The sequence below is a fragment of the Pinus tabuliformis genome, chromosome 4_2, assembly GCF_031772625.1.
Source record: "Pinus tabuliformis cultivar Carrire ecotype Pingquan chromosome 4_2, CPIR1, whole genome shotgun sequence".
In the NCBI taxonomy this organism is placed as follows: Eukaryota; Viridiplantae; Streptophyta; class Pinopsida; order Pinales; family Pinaceae; genus Pinus; species Pinus tabuliformis.
Window position 1 is genome coordinate 239,469,818 of NC_142304.1, and position 18,272 is coordinate 239,488,089.

Here is an 18,272-nt window from a genome sequence, read left to right on the forward strand (position 1 = left end):
TCTTGTCGCAAGTAGCTGTTCTCTTGTGATCTTGCAGGAAGCTGAAGCTGGATAAGCAAGGAGGCAAGTAGCTGTGAACACCCAAAGAGAAGGGAGATTGGATCGAGGGACAAACGGAAGACACCGGTAAGTCTATTGATCTCTCTTCTTTCACATTTCATAAAGGAAGAAACCAGTATAGCTTTACTCGTTTGTTGCTAAGGCACTGTCACACCTTAGGTGGATAGGATCGTCCTGCATAGGCATTTTTCCCCACAACATAGTGGCCATGCTGTTGACACTACACAAACAATTGGTAGAAACAGAAGGACAATTGATAGCAAGAGAGGGTGCATTACAGGCAGCCCTGAAACAAAAAGGAGGAGAGCAGATACCTCAGCCCTCTCAGCCAGTAATTAACCTTGAGGAGCCTCCTCAAATTATAAGTCCTACCACAGGACAAACACCAGAGGCAGGCCCTTCAGCAGCAACACCAGCAACAACATCAGGACAGACACCCACCCTTGATATGCAAAATATGATGAAAGAACTTCAAGCTCTAGAGGCCCAGATGGCAGAATTAAATGAGGCCAAGGAAAAACTGGCTACATTTAATGAAAAATATGATAAATCAAAGCAAAGTGTAGCTGAAAAAACAAGAGAGGTAAGGGCTCTTGAGAAGAAAATAAAAGTACTGGAGAAAGAGCTCTCTCTTGATAAAGTTGTGGCTGAAATCAAGAAAGTCATGTGGGCCAATATTGGTCAGTCTATAACAGATCAATGGCAATATATTGAAACCATCCATGAGCATATAGATCTCATAGGCACGGCCCAAAAAGAAAGTCAAAGAGCAAGGGAATCTCTAGGCAATATGCCTGAGATAGCCAATAGGATGATCAATGTCCTTAAAAATCGCACAGGCCCCCAGCTGGCAGCAATGGGTATCTCTAACAGAACTGATACCATTTTACTAGTAAAAAGGGTGCTCACTTTGAGAAATCATGTGCAAACATTGGATAGAAGGTGCCAGGAAATGCAGACAGAGGTGAACAAATTCATGGAGAAATTTACAGCATTGCATAACAGAGGCCTTCCCAGCTTACTAACCAGTGCAGGAAGGTTACTATCTCATGAAAACTATGCCAAGAGGGTAAATACATATGCTACAAATCAGATCACTGCAGCATCAAGTGCCCCAGAGGAAACAGGGCCTGCATCTGGGCAGAGTCTCTATGAGAAAATAGAGAATTTGTTTTTTATCATGAATGAGATTAGACATCTGTTTGAAGTGCCTCCAAATTACTACAAATATACTGAGGTAGATGAAACCTTAGGCATAATTTTGAGACATCAGTTGCCTACTCAGGAATGGTGGACAAGCATGATATAGACATTACTGTGAAGAAGCAGATTTTTCACCAAATTTTTGTACATCAATTATAAGTCATCATGTTCAGAAAATTGATATATTCACTATGACTGGAGAAGAGTGGACAGAGCCAACTCAGCAAACAAATTTGGCCACTAAAGCAACACTGACAGATGCAGATGACGGGGCTGAGATAGCTGCATCACGACAAAGCAATAAAGGGCTTATTACTCATAATCAATACGAAGCACCTGGCAGACCGAGTTGCCCCAAAAGTCAAGAATTTATGACAAACAGCAAGCAGCTGTTGTATATTCATTTAAGTAGCTTTTAATTTTGTAAGAAATATCTTTGAAAGTTGGTAAGAGAAGTTATTGTGCAATAACTCACTGTTGAGATATTTCTATGATATTTTGTATATATGCGCCCCCGCATAGCTTATTGGGGGTTGTTGTTACTCATTTGTTCAAGAGAACTCGGCTGTATATCCTCTGAAAGATATAATACAAAGGTGTTGTTGGTTTCGAAAGGAATGAGTTTGCCTTGGACCTGATGTGATGAAACTATTGACTGCTGTAGGATTCTCGTGTTATGGCGTGATACAATAAGTGTTTTCTACCCGTATTTCTATTTCATTTTTGACTTAAGCTGTCTGTGATGTATGGTGATTAATCTTAGTAGAAAGGTAAAAGACTAGTTCAGGATTTGTCCATTAAAGACACCCTAAACTCAATCCTTACTACTAAATATGTTTTCTTCAGGGTTAGCTGCAACTATGGAATTCTTAAATGCTCCTATTTGCTCTAATCACATGATGAGTCTTTATTCAGTAATTCTCTTTTGTTGCTAAGTAGGATTTGTTCTTCATTTCTTGTTGCATTGTGAAAGAACTCTTGATTGCCTTTCCTGGTGTAGTTTATACTGTTTCTTTTCTAAAAATCAAAGTTTGTATCATGAATACCCATCTAGCCTTGCAGTGAACCTCTCTTTATCACAGATATCAAATGCTATCCATTTCTGGACTCCACATGCCCAATGGACTGAACTTTCTTTGATGCTTGCATGGCCTTCTTTGAACAATAGTTGACAACCAAAATTCAAAAAAAACTCTCACCTCATAACTAGCCTAAAATCTTCAAAAAACAAAGTTAAAACTAAAAGAGAGAGCCCTCTCTGATTACAGGTAGGCTAGAACCTGTAATCCAAAGCTTGGTTAGTGGTTACCCCGGCCGTATTCCCTCAGGAGTCAAAGGGAACAACCTGGGTGTTAACAGTTGGGACCACATGTGGTAAAAGAGGTCACAGACAAAGGCGTGGTCCAGAAAGTTAAACGTAATGCAGAACCTTTCCTAGGAAAAGTAATTGGCAGTTGGCTAAAGCCCTACATGGGTGGGCTAACTATCTGACTAACCGATGGAAGCATAGTCTTCGTAGCCCGAGGAGTTGGACAGGAGCATAGGACTATAAACACAAGCACTAGATGCTGGTACCAAAGAAGAGACTCGAGTTAGACGTAGATGATTCAAAAGCAGAAATGGAACAGAGCCACGAAACGACAAAAATGTGCACTATAGACCTTCGTGTGGCATAGGCATAGTTGGAGGAGATCTGTGCCAAGATTACCACACCAGCAGAGTGACTCGAGACGAGTCATGATGATTATGTTGGGGGCCTGTTGGGCATGGGATCCCCCGCAGCAGGTTTTGGGGCTTAAAGCCCAAGTTTTAGTCAAAGATGATGTAAGACTCTGCGAAGTACAGGCATGGAGCACGAAGTGTACAATCGAGTCATAAAGTTGTCCACCCTAAGCATTGTATTGTAATTTAATGTAAAGTTGTGTCAGCCTACCCATGGTTCATGGACCATGGGATTGTATAAATAGAGCGAGGCTCTAAGTGTAAAAAAAGCTAAGCTTAGTAGAGAATAGATAGAATAGCGAAGGCATGGTTAGATCCCAGAGTGGAATCTGAACTGTACTGGGTCATAGTAGTAGGAAGAGGCTCTATAGCTAAGTGCGCAGAGGCCTAGCAGAGTCTACAGTTGAGTGCATGGACATCTACAGCTGAGTGCACAAGGCGGAGTCAGTCTGTACTTGGAATTGAAAGTTAATAAAGAGAAGTTTACTCTGTGCATCTGTTCTTGAATCTATCTTTTGATGTTATGCATTACTTTTACTCTGTTTATTTACTATGTGCACTTGATGAATACTCGTATGAATGCTTATATGTGAATTGAATCTAAGTAATTAGCTAACAGAGGCTACTTCAGGAAGACTTGGGTAAATAGCACGGGTCGCGCTGCAGTTAGAACTGTGCAAAGATAGTATCATAGGACGCGGGGTACCCGCAGGTGCGTGTAATGCAGAAAGTGTGAAGGTTGGACCGCGTATCAATCACCTCATTTCAGACATCCCCAGGGTGCGGAAACCTGGTTCTAGCACCCTACCATACTACTTCGAGTGAGACGTCAATCCGCGCTCCGCAGACTATTGCCGAAAGGTCCAATAGTACCAGGATTTGCTTGGCTAAATCACTTCTGAACCTGGGTCAGGCTCCACTAAGTCAACACTCCACCTACTATGATTGCACATTTTCACCGCACACCGATTATGATCTTTGTCATCAGGCATCTACTTTACCTGGTACACGATGGGTACCTGTGGCTGGAGGAGCCCATTCCCATCATGGTGGAGCTTATTCACAGGATTTCTCGGCTTCCCTGTGAGGGAAGGGACCCCATGGAAATAGCTGGCAAAAGTGGAGATTTGGCGCTCGCAGAGGCCATGAAGAAGAAATACAAGTTGGAAAAGAAGCAGAGAGGCTATGTAATTAGTAGCATTCCAGACAAAGGGGTGCACGTAGCCACCCAACTGCTGCCCAGGAAGGTGATGAGAAAATGTCGTGGCAACGAGGTACCAACGCTAGTCGTCGCGTTGGCTGAATAATGTGCGGAGGGGGTCCAATTCAACTAGGCCACCTTCCTCTGTGAAGAATTCCTCACCAACTACAAGGAAGTTTAGGAGTAGGGAAAGACCTTCTACTACGCGTGGCTTCTCTTGTCTATCTTATTGGTGACTGGGGAACTGCCTAAGGATAGTCAATTCCCTCCTCTTGAACAGGACTTGCTAGAGGCAACAAAATACATGTCACTCTAGGCTACAAAGGAGACCACGAGGATCCACGAGACTAAGATCTTCTTGGTGCTCATGGAGGCAAGTGTCCAGATGTGGATCAAAAAAAGGCTGTGCCTATCCCCCACATTGTACAGTAGTTTGTGGAGCTTTGCAGACTTCAAGGCGGATATGTACAACGTGTATATTAAGGCGTGTAAGGATCTGGCGCAAAGTTGGACCAAACTTCCTTTCATCGCGATTGATGATGCCATTTTCGTCGTGCTCGACTCATGGCCTCCTGAGTGGTGCGCCCCAGATCTGGCAGAGCACGGTAAGACAGTGGTACAGAAAAAGAAGGATGCCACCAAGTTGCTGGCTCAGTAGAAGTGCAATGAGCAGTTGGACGTGGAGGTAAGGGCCTTCCATGAGGTAGTGAAGGCTGCCTTAGAGCAGACCCAGGCCACCGAAAAAGTAGCAACATCATAGGCAATAGGGGCCACCACAATGTGGGAGGAATGAGGCCCAAAATTGACCATGGGACAAGGAACAGAGGATACAGCAGAAGGTGCAAACCCAAGCACGACATATACACAACTGAAATGGCCATGTGGTATGGAACAAGTAGGCCCATGGAAGAAGACTAAGGCTTCCAAATTGGATAATGAACCTATTACACTGACAGAGGGTGAACTCTATGACATTGGTGACACAGTTTGTGAGGTCACCCGAAAAGCGCTCCAGGAAGTGATGATGAAGCAGCAGAATTTGTTGGGGGCCCTCAGGACCCAGTTGCAGGAACTTCAGGTGTGGGCCCCACAGGAGGGAATGGTAGCCGCCTACAGTGTCGAAGGTACGACGGCAACGGAGTAGTCGCTGTGGGCCAAAATGGCTAACACCATCGTGCTGCCAGAAGGAGCACTAACAGCGGGAAGCATTGAGGACAGAGCCATGGTGGGTTGGATCAAGGGACTTGGCCTAAACTTGGTTTCCCTTCCACTGGATACATTATACTAGCTACAGGACAGAGCAACAACAGAACTCCGCGCTAGGGAAGGACGTGCAGTACAGATGCTTAGCAAATAGAGAATCAACATCGAGAAGCTTAGTCTACAACGTGATGAAGCGCTAGCGCAGAATAAAAAGCTAGAGCAAATGGTAGAGGAAGCATTTCGTCGCGTTCCAGAGCTAGAAATTGTGGCAGACCTAATAGTAGGAGTGTGAATTCAAAAATTGGCTAGTGGATTCCGGGAGGAAAAGGAGGAAGCAATGAGGATACAGATGGACCTCAACCTTCAGATTTTCAAACTGTGATTAAAGGCACTGTCATCCATGCCCCCAAAAGTTAGGGAAGAGTGCACTGGCACTATCCAAAAAGGGCTGGAGGAAATAGGACAGGTAGTGCAGACTTGTACTACTATGTTAGAAGAATCCTTCACGGTCCTCACTTCCTTACAGGAGGACCCCACCATACAATGATTGGAAACAGAGGCACAAGACCTTCAAGTGCAGTATGACTGTGTGCGTGGAACGACGCAAACAGTTTCCCTGACCCAGCGGCTGGCAAAAAGTTGAAGGAACAGGTGGATGCCATGCGACAGAAGGAGGCTGTACTTAAAGCGCGCGTCTAGCCTTGGATTGATGAGGCCTTACTCATCACTGCTAATATCAAAGGAAAGCTTGCATAGATGAAGGTGATGCATGTCGTAAGATAGGGATTTTCCCCTGACAGCGAGCATTTTCCTGAGAGAGTAGATCAGATCTAGTAGACAGCAGAACAGTGCACTGCAAACCTTCACGTAGCATAGGCACAGTTGGAGGGGCTCCATGCCAAGATCACCACACCAGCAAAGTGACTTAGGATGAGTCACGATGATTGTGTTGGGGGCTTGTTGGGCATGGGATCCCCTGTAACATGTTTGTAGGGCTCAAAGCCCAAGTTTTGGTCAATTGGATTGTAAGACTCTGTGAATTGCGGGCATGGAGTGCGAAGTCTAGGATGAGTCACAGGGTTGTCTATTGTAAAATATTGTAATTTCATGTAAAGTTGTGTCGGCCTACCCATGGTCCGTGGACCATGGGATTATATAAATAGAGCGAGGCTATAAGTGTAAGGATAACTAAGGATAGATAGAATAGTGAAGGGCATGGTTCAAGGTTAGATTTGGATCTAAAGTGTACTAGGGCATAGTGGTAGGAAGAGGCTCTGTAGCTGAGTGTGCAGAGGCCTAGAAGAGTCTAAAGATGAGTGCACAAATCCTTGCAGCAGAGTACGCAGGGTGGAGTCAGTTCTGTGCTTGGGATTGAAAGTTAATAAAGAGAAGTTTACTCTGTGCATCTGCTCTTGAATCTATATTTTGATGTTATGCATTACTTTTACTCTGTTTAATTACTGCGCACAATTGATTAATACTTGTATGAATGCTCTTATATGAAAATAATCTAAGTAATCAGCTAACAAAGCCTAATTAAGGAAGACTTGGGTAAATAACACGGTTCGCGCTGTAGCTAGAATTGCGCGAAGATAGTATTGCAGGGCATGGGGTGCCAATTGGTGCACGTAGCACAGTATTTGTGAAGGGTGGACCACGTAAAAATCACCTCATATCAGATATCCCTAGGGTGCAGAAACCTAGTTCTAGCACCCTCCCATACTACTTCATGTGAGACCTCAGTTTGCGCTCCACGAACTATTGTTGAAAGGGCTAGTAGTACCGAGATTTGTTTAGCTAAATCACTTCTGAACCTGCGTCAGTCCCCACTAAGCTAACACTTTCTTTAATGCTACTCAAACCATTACAAATCAGCAACATGTTAATAGAATGAATGATTTCTTTGACCTCCATGAAGTAGAAATTGAAGATGTTTCGATGAGATTGTTTGTACAAAGCTTTGGAGGTGAAGTTTGAAAATGGCTCAGAGCTTTACCAGCTGCTTCTATCACCACTTTACCAACCCTCCATAGGCAATTCCTGGATCGGTGGGAGGTGAAGAAGAATCCACTTTAGATTTTGTCCGAGTATGAGAACATCAAAAGAAATACCAGTGAGAGTGTGCAAGACTATTGTGTGAGGTTTAATGCAGTATACAATGCTATTCCGGCCAACATTAAACCACTGGAGGGATTATCTTTGCTCAATTTTCCAAACGGTTTCGATGTTGATATGGCATATCAGTTGCGGGAACGTGATCCTACCACACTAGAAGACATGCAAAAGAATGCAGTGAGTGTAGAAGCAAACTTGATGGCCAAAAGAGAAAGAATGAGATCAGAGATAAGAGTGACCATGAAAGAAGAAGCATCTTCTTCAGATTAAAATATGGATACATTAATTCGAATAGTGGAAAGGATGGTTGATCGGTTAAACATCACAAATAGACCTGAAGCTCCAATCTGGAATCCCAATTTTAGAGGATAGCAGCAGCCCCAATTCCAAATCAAGCAGAGAGAACAAAAGGCACCCGAGCCACCAGCACAACAATAGCAGATCAGAACTCCCTTACAGTAGAATTATGTTCAAGGAATGGAAGAAGAAGATTATGAAGATTTGGTAATTGAAACAAGTCACTTTTTTACTGTTGATGGTATGCCTATATTTTTTACTAAAGATGAAGGATATGAAGAAGTTCCAGACATTCAAAGGGATGAAGATTACATCTTGGAAAATGACGTGGTTTTGGAGGCTGAATCTAATGATTATCAATGTGGTTATATGAATTCTTTGTCTTCATAGCAGAGGCAGTACTCTTTAAGGAGAGGTGATGTACCGATCAATCCCATTCAGAAAAGAAAGGATGTGCAATCAAAGAATGATTCCTCAAACACTCAAAAGAAAGGGAAAGAGCTTGTTGATCCAAGTTCTAGCAAAGTACCATCAACAAATATCACTGCAAATGAGAAGAACAATTAGCAAAAAGATAGTGCAGTGAAAGAGAAAGTAGATAAGAAGGGAATTGGTGTCAAAGAGGTAGAAAAAGTTTCATCCTTTAATTTAGAAAGTGAAATTGCTAAGTTAAAAGTGTCCATTACATCATCTTCCAGAAATTCTCCATGAAAAACTACTCAGAACTAGTCAAAGCAAGACCATACAGACTGCCAGTGCTAAGGGTGCAATGCATCTCACCTACCACATGAAAAAGGTGCGATGCATACTGGAAATCCCTTCTGTAGGGTGTGATGAGCGAGAGCAAACAAATGGCACAAACAGTTTTCTAGGTGGAGACCCTGAGAATCTTCTAGAAGCTACTCATTTGACACTTGCCTCTTTGAATTCGCCCAAGGATGAGTAAGAGATCATGAAATCTCCAAGTGGAACCAAGAACTATCAGAGAGATGATACTAATCAAAATCCGAGAAGTTGACTCACCCCCCTGCAAACATCTATATATGGATCCCTCATCCCAGAGATCCAGGGGCTAGAATTTTGTAATTTGCAAGGAAGTGCTGTTGGTTTCTATTTTAAGACATTGTTGGGTGATCTTGCTTTGTATGAGGTGAAGAGGGCTTTCATGTTGGTAGGATGGCACTGGGTCAGACCAAGTGGTTGTAATCCTCTCTTCTACTACTTCCATCAATAAAGCTATTTGAGTTTCCTCCATATTCTTGTATATCTATGAATATTGTGTTGATATATGCATTTGTATGGTCAATATATATTTGATCCTATGTTGTTTATGGTGATAGATTTCTATACTTTGATGGTATTATGCTGCTTTGACTCTACAGGCGCTCTTTGAAGTAGGACAAGTAAGGAAGGAGTGGCGAGATTCTGTCAAAGGGGAAAGGAAACAAGCAAGGAGCCAAGCGAAAGACTGAGGTTGGTAGTCTCTGCTTCTTTCTCATCTATCTCTTGTAAAGGGGAAAGGAAACAAGAAAGGAGCCAAGCGAAATACTGAGGATGGTACTCTCTACTTCTTTCTCATCTATCTCTTGTAAAGGAAAACACAAGTGACTTTAGTTTGTTTGTTTCTAAGATAGCTACCCGTCTTAGTGGGACTAGCAGTTCTGGATAGACACTAGTTTTCCTGATAATAATCCATTAGTGTCATATTAGCCTCATGGATCATACTCTTCAGCTGCTAATCTAGATCCCATGGGCTCTCGCCTAGAAGCATCGCAATCTCTTTAAATCCGATGATTGACTGTGTCTCTAATTTCGGCTGGCTAATCTCTCTGTTCAGTGCATTCTGGATCTTCGCTATTCTTGCATTTTGGTGATCATTCGAGTGCTTGATATACGAATTCAACGTGCGATCTTGCAGCACGCTCACCAATGTAGCCTTCTTAATGTTATCATCCATGACCCATTGTGCTTCCCACATTGATCTTACCATGAACCAAAACTGATCAGGATCCTCATTTCCTACTCCTATGAATACGAGTAACTTTATCGCGCTTGCAATTCTGAACTATGGGGGTGGTGGAGGTGGAGTGGGTGGAGATGGAGGTGACACGCGGGGAGGCATAAGTGGAGGTGGTAATTTTGGAATGTGCTGCCTTATGAAACTAACTGCACTTCTTAGAGAGACCTGAGCGAGCTCCTCCTCACTCTCTAATGAAGGTGAAATCAAGGGACTGTTTCCTAATTCCCCGCTACCTTTTTAGATTCTTCTGCTCTGCGTTGTTCCAAATATTAATGTATTCACATCACCTCTTTTTCACATAATAGCATCTTAATCCAGGTAATCAGGGATTTAATGTACCTACCTCGCGGTCCCTTGAGAAAACATCTCTTTGCTTTGTTGTAGCTCACGATCGTGTCTATCAAAAACTCAGTGATAAATCCCCCTATTATCTGGTCAAGCCAATGGTCCACAGCTTGCGCGATCTTATCTTCTGATGTCTCTATCCTGCGCACTAATTCTGGAGTCCACACCATCGATTGAGCGAGCTTGTACCTTCCCTAGCTGTCGGCTAACCTCACGATCCACTCATATAGTTCCAAAGAGAAGGATGTGAGTAAATCTCGTGAATTTCCGTATATACGTAGCAATCCAACCACCTCTTCTCGGATATCTATGGAGTTCTATTTTCCTGTATCATAACTCGTGAAGCTTCTTGTCCAACCACTCTTCAATTTCCTCCTTTGCAGGGTTCTAATGGCATGACATTAGACATCCCTTAGGTAGATCCCATCCCACAACGGAACCATTTTTTGGCTAATTAGGGCCTAACCCAAGTTCAACAATGAGTTTAGCTAAGAAAATCCTCGTATTACCGGCCCTTTCGACAATAGTCCATGGTGCGTGGACTGATGTCTCACTCGAGGTAGTATGGGAGGGTGCTGGAACCAGGTTTCTGCACCCTAGGGATGTCTTGATGAAGGCTGGGAAGTTCACGAGCCAAGCCTATGTGCTTGCGCTACTCCGCGTAGTTGTCTGTTCTTTGCAACTTGTGCAACTGCTTCCACGTAGCTCTGTACCGAGTGCGAAGAGGTGTTGTCTAGATCCTTTATCCTTACTGTGTTTTTATTATAGATCTTAACTTAATTATGTGGACCCAATATTCTCATCAATCATTCAACATTCATAACAAGTGCACGCAATCATAAACTGTAAAGAGATGCAAAGATATAACAAAAGCATAAACACACAGATCTACGAGTAGATGCACAATATTTCAAATTCAACTTCTCTTTTATTAAACCTCTGTTCAGTTACAATCCCAACTCCACCCTGCGCACTCAGCTGTAGGGGTCTGCACACACAGCTGCAGACTCTACTAGGCCTCTATGCACATAGCTGCAGAGCCTCTCCTTACTACTACAACCCAAGACTCGGACTTACAAATTCAGAGCGAATTCCTTCTTCAACAACCCATAATAATTCTCAAGCTGAGATTCGAAAAACTGTCTTTTACACTTAGAGCCTCGCTCTATTTATACAATCCCATGGTCCGCGGACCATGGGTAGGCCAACACATTCTATATTTAATTACATTATTTTAGGGTGGACAACCCTAGACTCTCATGCTCCACGCCCGCATTTTGTGGGGTCTTTACAATACATTGACCAAAACTCGGGCTTTAAGCCCCAAAACATGCTATGGGGGGATTCGTTGCACAATGGCGGGAGAATACCAAATGGACGAGAATATCTTCCATCAAAGGCTTCCAAAGTATTAGGATATTGACTCAAATATGGGAAGCCGGTGGCCTTCCAACAAGCAACATACATGATGCAAGTGGAGTCACCCTCATCAATAACAGTACGGTGAATATTCTTCGAGTTAATGACGACTTGAATGAGAAAAGAAATTTGATGAGGCAATCGTGGCACATGGTTTTCAAGATTGAATGTAATTAATTTAGAATCAGCCGGGTCAATGCCACCAATGGATGATAGCAGAGACTTCCATTGGGGGGGACAACTATGGAGAAATTCTAAAGCGGACATAGCCAAAGGAGCTTAGGCTAAGTCTTCAACAATATTATAGTGCTGTGTGGCACGGCATTGGGGTTGTAGGAAGATTTCCATAGAACTCCCTTAGTAGGAGGTCGAATGACAGACTCGATGCTCAGTCGTTCAATATGGAGAGGGCCAAAACTGGATGAAGGAATGTTTGAAGGGACTTTAGGTTCCTTGCCAGTAGATGAAGGATATTCTTTCACTCGAGTACTCACATGAATAGGGATAGTCCTAGCCATAAAAACTTGGCAGCCAAAAGTGGAAGAGCACTGAGGTTGATCGAACACCATTTGAATTTGCTAGGAGGGAAAAGGCTCTTTAAGTACAGCAAGAGTTCCTGGAGTCCCCTTAAGCAAATGACTAACTTTAGACCATCTAGAACAGTCTTTAGTGTAGTGATCCTCGTCACAGATGAGACAAGGATACTTAGGTTTTCGTTTATAACCATCATCGATAGGAGGCTTAGGAGGATCTTGCTTCAGTGGATCAACCTTATTTTTACCTTTCCCCTTCTTCTTACCTTTCAAAGTTTTATTTGCCGCATGGACTAAACGGCATTGACTTCGAAGGTTTTGCCAGTATTAGATGTGGTCTGAGAAGCAATTTCACTAGGAGCGGTAGGTTTTTGCTTCGCAGGAGTCGTGGAAGACTTTTGGGGAGATGAAGCAATGGAGCCAATAACACCATTGACGGAAGGCATCGACAAAGCTTTAGAAGTTCCAGGTCACGGAGCATCAGGCAAGACATCATAAAGCATGCTAGATTGGTAATAAACCAAATCAAGATATTGAGCACGCATGATAGCTTTCTCTTTAGTAACACATGCCCCCATAGCAATATCTTGGGCTATCAGATCGACAAAAGAGGTAGTAAACCAGTCAATCAAAAGTTGATCAAGGATCTAGAACTTAATCAAATGATGCCACCTTCTCCATTCATGAATATGATCAGAGATGTGAGCAGCATGTCCTGTTTCAGAGAAGTAAGGAGATGTGTTCCCATTTCATAATGAATCGGTAACTTAAAATGGGTAATAAATTCCATCGAAAGTGAATTGAAGTCTTGGAAAGTTCCACGGGTAAGCTCGATATACCATTTCATGGTGGAACTAGTAAGAGTCCTTTGAAAAATACGGAGGTGGATAGAATCATCAAGCCATGAGTTAGATGAGCACTAGAGGTGATAAGTCATAACATGCACTTGGGGATACTCTCCAAATTTACCGTCAAATTTAGGCAATCACTGGGAATTTTGGTCGGAACTGGTGGCCAATACAGATTATGAAGGATAGGGTCGTTCATCAGCTTGGACACATCGGGCAGTTCCAAAGTTGCAAGAAAAGGTAATTGAGGGTTGAAGGACATCATAGGCCTCTGATAAGGGCCAGCATTAGGGCTTCAACCAGAGCCTTATTTCCCCCATGGATTTTGTCCATAAGGGTTATAGTTGGGTGGGTTAATGCCATAACCTGGTTATTGTCCCAGATTTTGACCGCTAGCAAACCATTGGTTACCAGCTTGACCAACAGGGGCAGTATATGGTTGCTGAAAATTTTGATAAGGATTGACCTGTGTTTGCTGATAATTTTGATACAAAGCACTCTGAGGTTGCCCTTGGGGTTGTTGAGGTACTTGGAGACCGTATTACGGTTGAGGTCCAAACTGTGCTTGAGGCCCAGGCTGCATTTGATAAATAGGTTGGGCTTGAAATCCAACTTGAGTTTGGAGACCAGGTTGAGCTTGGAGTCCAACCTGAGTCTGGAAACCAGGTGGGTCTTGGGAACTAGCTAGCATTAGAAACCGGGACTGACCGAACTGGCCAAAAGCTTGGCCTTGTTGGAACTAAGGTTGACCTACCTGTCTAGAAGGTTGAGCTTGTTGGGTGATAGGTTGACCTTGTTGAAACTGAGGCTATCCCACTTGACCAAAGGGTTGACCTTATTGGGAAACAGGTTGGCCTTGCTGAAACTAAGACTAACCTAGCTGCCTAAAAGGTTGACCTTGTTTCTGGGAAAACTAGTGTCTTTTCGATCAACTAGCCCTCTAGGTTTGGTAGCCACCCTAGAAACAACAGTTTAAAGAAATTTGCAATTTATTCTATGTATAATAGATAAGAGAAACACAAAGGAACCAACCTATATCTTCCACTTAACTCCTTGCTTGATCTCTCTCCCCCTTGACAGAGCTTGCAACTCCTCTCCGTACTTATACCACTTGGAGAGTACCTGTAGAAACACAGTAACAAAGAACCATTAAAGAATCTTGATCTATATTATCATAATCATTACAGAATTAGAAATATAATGAACATACAATGGCATTCACAAATAATAATATTCACAATTGCATAGTTATACGGAAGAAAACGCGAAGAAATTTATTAAAATAGAAGGGAGAATTACAACCCAGTTGTCTGATCCAGCATCCTCCCAACATCAATTCCCTATTAACCTCATGAAATAGCAAGATCACCCAACAATACAATGCTCTTTCTCAAATACAAACTATCAGCACTTCCTTGCAATTCACAATATTCTAGCCCCCTGGATCTCTTAGATGAGGGATCCATTTATAGATGTGTGCAAGGGTGTGAGTCATCTCTAGGTTTTTGATCAGTGTCATTCCACTTGTTGCATTTGGTTCCACTTGGAGATTTCTTGGATGCCTTACTTATCCCTGGGTGAATTCAGAGAGGCAAGTGTCATAGGAGAAGTTTCTAGAAGTTTCCATGAGCATCCACTTGGCAAACTATCTTGGACATTTTTCCATCCTCGTTCATCACACCCTACAGAAGGCCTCATCAGTATGCATCACACCTGGCTAGTGTAGAAGTCAGTATGCATCGTACCTTGACAGTGGAGCAGTCAGTATGGTCTAGTTTAGGCCAATTCTGGATGGTTTTTCAGGTGGCACTTTTGGGGAATGATGTAATCAGTTGAACATGATCTTTTAGGGTATGAAACAACACTTTTTAGGGGTTAAAGAGCCCTAGTTTATTGACATATAATATTGGGGTTGAAGTGCACAAATATGTCTATAATAGTTGCCCCGTAAAGCATGAAGTCGTAAATCTTGATGTCGGGTGAAATGCTTTAACATGAGGATCTGAGGTTTCAAAATTGGAAGGTGACCTGTATAAGATACAATAGAATACATCATCATAATATAATTTTCATGATCTAGCTAAGGCGGGCATTCCCATGCTCAGCTTTATAAATTCATTTCATGTACATAGAATAGATAATCGTCTGCAGTTGTAGACTGGTGATTCTTCATATGTAGAGTCATCCTCCCTAGCTTAGATGACCATCTGTGTAGCTTTTGTGTACATTTGATGTCTTTATATCCCTGAATATATCACATCTCGAATGGATGAAACAAGATCTGGGGTCTTAAAACTCATTCAATCTTTACCTGATGTACAAGTCGATCCATGTGAAAATATTTTCTGAAGTCGAACATGGAAAGACATCACTTGATTACCAGCCAATAATGTAAGCTGTTAACAGATGCGAGAGGAATCACTGATAATGATAATGACCCTCAAGGTACTACAATACAATTCACGTGGTGTGAATATATGATCCAATGTCGAATATCATGCAAAATCTTTCGGTCGAAGGCCATTGATGTCAACTTGTCGCCGGAAGTGAGAAACTTGCCATTGAGGCATGCAAGCTTCAAAGTATTGAAAGGGTTGTTTCTAAGTCAACTTCTTGGATAATGAGTTGATGTTGACAAGAAGTGACTCATCGTAGGAGGGCCTTAATCTATCCCACATCTACGACACGAAATGAAGTAAATGATTTTCTAGAGGTGAAGATGATTGACGACACAAGGTTCAGTGATGACGGTCATGAAAAATGGAGATTGAAGGTATTGCAGTGGATGAGGCATTAACTAGATGGTGAATTCTAAACTGAATGACTTCTCTTGAACATATCGGTGACACTAATATGGATTGGTGTGAAAGACCAATGGTGAAATGACCGGTGAACGGAGTAACCCAACTCGACTCAATCATGGTGATGGAGTGAAAGTTTCATGTTCAAGAGCGACCTACTACCATAAAGTTTTCGAGTTTTCTTCCCTTTTTCCCCAGTCATTACTGACCAATACCTCTTTATTTTGTCAAGCTTGAGGAGGATAACATATGCTTGTTCTATAATTTTCCCTTCGGGTAAACCTGTCACTATGTTTTAGCGATTTTAGCGACAGTGAAACTCATTCTTGTCTGGGTGGACAAGTTTGTTGCTATTGTTTTAACGAGTTTAATGATAAAGATAACTTGGTATTTTTCATGTTTAAAGAGTTTGAAAAAGGATGGAAAGGAAACTCTATCTCGTTTAGGATGATTTTGTCGCTATTGTTTTAACGAGTTTAACGACAAGGATAACTCGGTCCTTTTCATGTTTAGAGAGTTTGAAAAGGGACAAAAAGGAAACTCTAAAAGTTTTTTTCGTAGAATAATCCCTTAGGTTTGAAAAATATTAAAATAATACAAAAGGGATGACTTTTCGATCACTTTAACGAGCAGAAAAAGACAAGTGCTCGAACGTTTTCGTGAGATAATCCCCCACGTCCGAGAAAGATTAAAATATACAAGAGGGATGGAATTTCCCATCACTTTAACGAGCTGAAAAGGCCAATTGCTTGAAAATATTTTCATATTTAATGAGTCTGAAAAGGGTTCAAAGAAGGCTTGTTTTTTAGGAATGACTGGTGTCTATGGTAGCAACTGGTTCCGGGTAGGTTTGGAACTTCTCAAAACATGGTGATGTGAAGAGGTTTTCTAATAAGACCACTCGTCACAACTGTTCCTCAAAATGGTAAAGAACCAAGTGGAAGCGTTTGATCGACCAAAAGGATGGAGGTGATGGGTGGTACACAACCAAGGCTCAAAAGGATAATAGCATGGCAATCACAAAGGTTATTTACTGGAGGTGGGTTCATTTTTTAATGAGCTTGAACCTTGCAGAAACTATGGTCGGTGGAGGCGGGTTCATTTTTTAGTGACCTCGAACCTTGCAGAAACTATGCTCGATGGAGGCAGGTTCATTTTTTAATGAACTCGAACCTTTCAGAAACTATGCTCGGTCTATTTTCTATTTCTATGCAAAAAACTAAAAAGCTACAAACAACAAAGCTAAAAAAAAAACCAGAAAATGAAAAATCTAGAAAAAGAAAATTGAAAAAGAAATGAAAAGTTTGCATGCCCCCAACATGGTGAAAAGGAGAGTCTCTAGTAGCTATATGGAAACTTACTATGGTTATGCAGGATGGTTTCGTCCGTGGAGCAGACAAAACACTTCCTTGACTTCGTCTGCGAAATAGACAAAGGTGAATGGTGTGTCAGATCAATCACATAACCTACAGGGAAACTTATCTTTTCAGTTGGGTTCATCTGCTAAATAGACAAGGGTGCATGCCCCCTAAGCTTAGTTACATTCACCAGACTACCCGCGGTAATTAGGTGGATGGAATGAAGGTTGAAGAGACACTGTTGATATAAAAGGACCATTCAGGGATGATGATTTACTTGGAGCTATGCTTGAACTGGGAAATGAAAGCTGGTCAATGGTGACAATTTTGCCTTCATGTGGGAAACACATCATTCGGAAGAGTGTTGAAATAATATCTTCCATTTTATAAACATAGTCACGTCCAAGGAGTAGATTGTAATCTAATAGTCCTGGGACTACCATCACGTTCAGGTGAACAATTTTCCTTCCCAAAGTTATCGGTAACTAAGGAAGGATCCCTAATGGTCGGCTGGTTCCTTTGTTAAAGCCTGAAAAATTCTGTGTAATAGGCATAAGCGATGGTAGACCAAGCACTTTCCAAGAATTTGAGGAAAGGATACTCACTGACGCCCCTTAATCTATGATAGTGCCAGACACGATCATTTTGTAAACTTTTACTATGATCTGGAAAGGCACGTAAGATGGAAGGCAGGATCTTGCTAGTTGATTCCAATCAAAGGAAGTGACTAGATTGCTTAGAGGGGGTACTGAATAAACGGTTGAAGTAACCCCTTGAGTAGCGGGAACTGAGGAATTTTCCTCATGTTGTGAAGGAACGGGCGGATTGCCCCCAAGTTCATCTGACTCTGAAGTAACAAAAAAAATTTGAACGGTATCGTTCTTACTCTCTTCGGGAAAGGTATGATCTTCTGAAGGTAAAACCAGGTCAACTGTCAGCTTGACCTGTTGATTTTGGTCTGGTATAGACTCATAAGTTTCACTTTCAGAGAGAGTGGTTTCAACCGATGGTTGATTAGTCGATTTTTCAAATACTGAAGGACTTGGGGAAAGTTTCTGGTAACCAAGTGGGAGTCGTTGCGGTGGAGCAGGACGATTACCCAATACTCTTTTGGATTCATCCAAAAAAGGATAACGGGGAAGGGCAT